Source organism: Camelus ferus, chromosome 14 (genome assembly GCF_009834535.1).
Source record: "Camelus ferus isolate YT-003-E chromosome 14, BCGSAC_Cfer_1.0, whole genome shotgun sequence".
In the NCBI taxonomy this organism is placed as follows: domain Eukaryota; kingdom Metazoa; phylum Chordata; class Mammalia; order Artiodactyla; family Camelidae; genus Camelus; species Camelus ferus.
Window position 1 is genome coordinate 9,563,408 of NC_045709.1, and position 6,000 is coordinate 9,569,407.

General features: G+C 47.5%; 1 protein-coding gene across 3 annotated transcripts in view; it reads right to left on the reverse strand.

Annotated features, from left to right (window-relative positions):
- The window catches only part of RCBTB1 (RCC1 and BTB domain containing protein 1), a 51,262-nt gene extending 45,530 nt beyond the window's left edge, over window positions 1-5,732 (reverse strand). For all 3 annotated transcript variants that reach the window (XM_032496175.1, XM_032496176.1, XM_032496174.1), the window contains exon 1: window positions 5,592-5,732. The gene's annotated coding sequence lies outside the window, so the exon portion shown is untranslated. The remainder of the gene's footprint in view (window positions 1-5,591) is intronic.
- Window positions 5,733-6,000: the final 268 nt, after the last annotated feature.

Genomic DNA, 6,000 nt, shown 5'->3' on the forward strand with positions numbered 1-6,000 from the left:
AACATACAGACTTTGCAAAACAGACCACATAAAAATAAATGGGTCAACAGTTAAAGAAATGGATAGAACACAATAATACTTCATTTTATTTTTCTAATGAGTCCAAGGCTGGACCAGAGGGGCCCAAGTTCAAATCTGTTTGCGGTATCATGAACCTTTCCTGCCAGGATATCTCTAAAGTGATCTCATCTTCTACTCTCTGCTGCATGAAAAGTATCAACTGTACCCTGTGATGGCCTAAAGCCAAACTAAATTCCCAGCAACGGACAGGCAGCCCCACACCCCCACACCGTATTCACAGTAAATGTTTGCTGAATGTCCTCTAGGTAAACAAGAAGCCAGCACCACCCTTCCCCAGCCCCCAGCAGAACTTCTAGGGAGCCGGAAGGGTCCAGCACATAAACAGATGCTGGCCAGTGTGGCCGTGCTCTGACCGGGAGGTTTGGAAGCTGTGGAAACACCAGAACTGGGAAGCGGCAAATACCTGAAGAGAAGGCAGACAGCAGAAACAGGGAACACATATGCCAGGTAAAAAAAGCCTGGTGGAGAAACTGAAAGAACTTTAGCATGGCTGTAGCCAAAAAGCTTAGACTTCATCCTAAGAGCAACAAGTAACCACGAAAGGATCTTAAGCAGGGAAGTGGTGTGATCCGCTGTATGTCTGTGAAAGGTACTTTGGCTGAATGCAGAGAAGAGATGAGGGTGATGGAGGAGGACAGGACGGACTCAGAGCCAGAAAGAATGGAAGCCTATGCCAGGGGAACGGAAGTGGAGAAAACAGCCAGAGACAGACTCAAAAGCATTCTGTAACTGACTGAATGGGAGGAGGGAGCTGGATAAGGGAGAGGCAGAGCCCAGAGATGACACTCAGATGCTGAGCTTAGGCAACCGGGGGAACTATAATGCCACTCACGATGGCACAGAACACAGCAAGTTTCAGGGCGAGATGAGGAATTCTACTCTGGACATTTTACATCTAGCTACCTGTGGGATATCAAAGTGGCTATGTCCAACAGATAGATTTATAAAATCTGAAGATCAAGAAGGCAATCTCACTTGGAGATTTGGAAATCTGGCAGGAGCTCACTCAGGAAAAAGTGTGCGGACTAAGAGAAGGGGATCTTGGACAGAACTCAGAGGAACTCCAACTGCAAAGGGACAAGGAGAACGCCTCAAAGACAGGGAAGGACCACGCAGGGTCGGGAGACAACCAGCAAGGAGAACGCAGTGTCTCAGAAGCCTTGGGACTGGGGCGTCACACAGAGGAGGTGGTGTCAGTGTCAAAAGCTCCTGAGAGGCTAAGCAAGGTAAGGGCTGAGAAATGCCCACTGGATTTAACAAAAATTATTGGTGAACTTTACAAGAGTTTCAGGGAGGTCATGGATGGACAAGCCCCGGCTGCGACAGGTCAAAGAGAGTATGAAAGGTGACGAAAAGAAAACAATGAATATAAAGAACTTGTTCAAGAAATTTTGACTGTAAAGGAGAAAGGAGAGTGATTATAAAATGGGCTGGAGCTGAAGGACATATTTTGGGTGATCTTTTTATTTTAAACATGTTAGAGACTTGAAAAGGTTTAAGTGTTAATGCGAAGGAGCCAGCCGAGAGAAAGATGAGCAGGTCAGAACTAAATGAGGTTTCTGAGAACAGGGAACGAGATCTGAAGGAGAGGTGTCGACAAGCTGTAGAAAGGGCAGAATCTTCTATCACAAGAGAGGAAGGAAAGGATGGATCTGGAGAAAGGAAGTTTAAAGACCAGGGAACCAGAGTTTGCAGCAATTTCTTTCTCCTTCTCTGTCTCTGCTAATGAGAGCCTGCTAAATGAGTGTGCCTTTTTCATTTCCACCAGCAGTTTAAGAGGGTTCCAATTTCTCCATATCCTCTCCTGATTATTATCTTTTTCATTATAGCCATCCTAGTGGGTGCGAAGTGCTGTCTCACTGTGGGTTTGATTTGCATTTGAGGGCATTCTCTTCTGAGGTCACCTATTCTCCCTATGAAGGAAGAGGGACGGCTTTCTGTTGAGAGTAAGAGGAGAGGTAGCAACAGAAAGTGGGGTAAAGCCATAAAACAAGGGTAGGAAAATCTGAGGCAGTCGCCAGGGAGGATGCGAAAGAGCACTGACCAGGGAAACCAAGAAAGATGATAAGACAGAGCCCAGTGGAAGCTGGAGACCGTAAGTCTACATAGATACCCCATCTGATTGCCTGAGATTTTCTTCTCCAGGAAAGAGGTTTTTTGTGTGTGTGTTTTTAAAACCGATCTAACCAGAGTTGGAATGGAAAGTTGCTCACAGGATTTTCTCATTTGAAGGCAATGAGGAATGTCCCTGAAAAATCCATCACCTGTTTTGTTTAAAATCCTGTAACATATACACTAGAAATGACCATTTGCATTAAGATTCACTCTCCTCGACCCTTGAAAGCAAAGCACCTCTCAGACATGTGTTTACTGCTGCAGATCTTACATCTGTACTGTCAGGACTGATAACTACAATCACAGGGCTAAATTCATCAAATGACAAACTGCAAGGAACACCACACATCTGTCATCTCAATAATGGGCAGTTTCTTTAAAACATGTCAGATAATCATATCACCAAGTGTTAACACTGATAATAACAATCATATATACAAATAATAACCAATCACACAAAAGAAAGTGATTTTTGACTTAATCAGTAACCTAGGAGAGCACAAGATACAGACAGTCTTCAGTTTAACTAATTCAATAAGTACATCCCTATGTAATATGAAGATTTAATTAAGTATCTTTAAAGCATGCTACTGTTACCAAAGGCAATGCCACACCCTGAGGCCAAACTGAAATATCGAAGTTTGGAGCAGAGAAAGGTTTCTTGCAGGGCTGAGCAAGGAGGAAGAGGTGGCTCATGCCCAAGAAAAGCCCAAACTACCCGAAGGGTTTCAGCAAAGCGTATTTAAAGGCCAGGTAAGGGGGGGGGGGGGCGGGGGCAGAGGGTATGAGATCAGCTGTGCTCACTTCTCTGATTGGTTGGTGCTGTGGTAACAGGGTGATCTACACTATCAACCCCTAGGCGCCAGAAGGTCTGGGGGCCACTTGTTCTCCATCACCAAGTAGTTAATTTCTTCCCTTTGGTGGTGATTTTAAGCATCTGGAAAATCTCAGGAAATATACAAGATACTATTATCTGGGTGCTTCAGAGAGGAGCTGCAGCAGAGGATATGGGGGAGGGCCTGATCCTCGAAGGTCCCACGGGGTCCTGCTCAGTTACACTACTGTATACGCTGACCACAATTTTACGCTCAGGGATCACATCTTGGGACTGACTTAAATGTGAATTAGATTTGTACCAGGGGTTTTATGGCAAGAGGTGCTAAGTTGTTGTTTCAGTTCTTTTTTGCTGAGTAACATACCATCCCAAAACGTGGTGGATTAAAAAGGTAGCAATTTGTTATTGCTCTCAGTAAGTTTTGACTGGACTCAGCTGGGTTTACTCATGAGCTCACAGGCACGGGGAGCTTGATTAGGGCCGAAACAGGCCCTGCTCACAAACCTGGGCCACTCTAGGTGGGCTCTCTTTCTCCACCTGGTCTAGCTCAAGCCTCTCTTTATGCTGATTGGCTTCCTACAGGGTGAATGCTAAAGCTGCCAGGCCTCTTCAGGACTCTGCACAGAACAGGCACAGAGTACTTCCACCATATTCTATTGGTCAAAGAAAGTCACATGGAGCAGAAAGAGACCCCACACCTTGATGGAAGGAGCAGCAATCAAATAGAGGGATGGGAGCAACTGCTGACAGTCATCTTTGGAAACACTCTACCACAGCTGTAAACAGTATTACTGATGTTTCCGTGATACCACTTGAATTCAGGACTGAAGCCCTAGAGAAGAAACAGACTATGTCAATTTCCAAAACCAGAATTTCTTCTTAGGCATCAGAAAGAATACCTGGGCAAATGTATTCTTTTTGCCCTGTGCAATACTAAGCTCAGAAAAGCCATGGCATTTTCTTTTCTGGGCTTGTGGGGAGAACAGAGACCATTCTTCAGGAATGGTCTGAGTATAGTATTCCCCGGCTGGGATTCATCATTTTCTGAAGTCATCTCACACCTTACAATTCATTATGTATGCAGGAGAATGATCTCATTTTTTCTGAAGTGTATCTCATACTAAAAAATAGAGAGAGCCCCAGCTATCTGAACTCTTGCTATCCAAACTCTATCTAAACTCAAGAACCAAAGAAAATTTTGGCTGAAGATTTGTTCTTCAAAACTCAAACTTTTGCTACTGGCTCTCCTAGGCTCAGGAATGAACCGGATTTGGATACCACAATATGTTACAATCTGAAAACTCACCATCTGAACACATCAACCCAATAAATTTGTATAGTAAAAAGGACTTATTATCCAAAATACTAACTTCTCATCTTTAGATGATATAAATTTTACCTTGTGCTTTTGTGTCTAAAATGACCTGTCTAGAAGTATTAATAGACGAGTTTTTGCACAATGGTAAAAGATATCCATTCCACAGATTAACTGCTATATTAATAGAATCTACATATACAGTTGTATATTCAACCTTGAAAGCAGTTCAGAGAGGTGAAATTCACCCAGGCTCATTTCAAATGAAGTTTCTAAAATTCAAAGCATACCATAAACTGTCTGGGTTGTCAGGGTTAAATCACTTTTCATTCCTTTCAGCATTTTATACCTTGATGTTTTGTTACTAGCCCACAATGCACACGTTTCAGAAACTCAGTTTTTGCCCCCAAGAGCTATAATTCTCCCCCACAAAGAACAGGCCAAAGACGAACAAGACTATAAAACTGGGTTTTTTTTTAAAAGCCTTATAATATTGCTTTTTAAAATTGCAGTCCCCAGGTGCAAAGAGTTCTGCAGTAGACTTCGGAGTGTCTCACATGCAAACAAATACAAACAAAAAGCCGCTCTCGAGAGAACAGAGTGCCTAGATGGTCATCTTAAATAAAACAGAGCAGATAGCCTACCCGAGATAGAACAAGAGAAATATCTTTTCACTCCGTTCACTGCACTCTGGATAGAACTCCCTACTAAGCGAAATCCCTTTGTGGACTCTGCTGTGGAAGAAAGGCAAACGGCGTAGAGTATGGTTTGTGACCCCACTACCCTTTGGAGGCGAAGGAGGAGATGCTAGGATCTTAGGGAGGGCCGAGGGAGAACAAGAGGGGCGGTCTCCTCCCAGCCGAACAGCGCCGAGAGCGGTGAGGCTTTAACAACGAGCAAAATCGCGTCCCTGCAGCTCAAAAAAGAGAGGGAGCAGGGAAAACTTTCCCGAGCCTATTCCCACCCTGTCCCTCCACCTCTTCCTCGGAAGAAACGCTCGCGGAGGCGCTAACGGTGCGGGACTGACCGCCCCATCACCCGCCCGGACGCAGCGCCCTGCGGGCCGGGAGCCGGTGGGGGAGGCCAGGGGATCCCGGGGCCGGGACAGGAGGGCACGAGGGAGGGAGGGCGCAGGAGTAACGGGGCGCGGCGACGGCCCCGCGGGGAAAGGGGGAGCAAGGAGAAGGCAGGGGCAGAAGGGGCCTCCACGAGCTCCTGCCCGCACCGCCCCCCAACCTTGGCTACCTGGGAGCCCAGCCGCGGCCGCGCGCCGTCCATCCAGGCCCGGCCACCAGGAGCTCCGCGGGAACCTCGGAAGCGGCGCGAGCCGGAGAATCACCAGCTAGTGGCCGGGGAAGGGGCGGAGCTGGAGGGGGCGCCGGGGGCAGGCCGCCGGGTCACGTGTCAGGGCCGCCTCACGTGATGCCGGCGCCCCGCCTGCTCCGGGCGAATCCGCCCGCGGGCCCGCCGCGAGCCTGCGCTCTCTTGGCCTTGGGCCAGCCGATCGGCCGTCCGAGTCCAGCCCCCGGCGCTGCGGAGAGTGGCGGTGGCGCTAGGTGGCTGCCGAGACTTTCAGGCTTTTGTCTCTTAGGAAACCCGGGACGCGCGAGAGGCGGCCCCTGCCGCCCTCCCCAGATGGTTGGCCGTGGGGAGA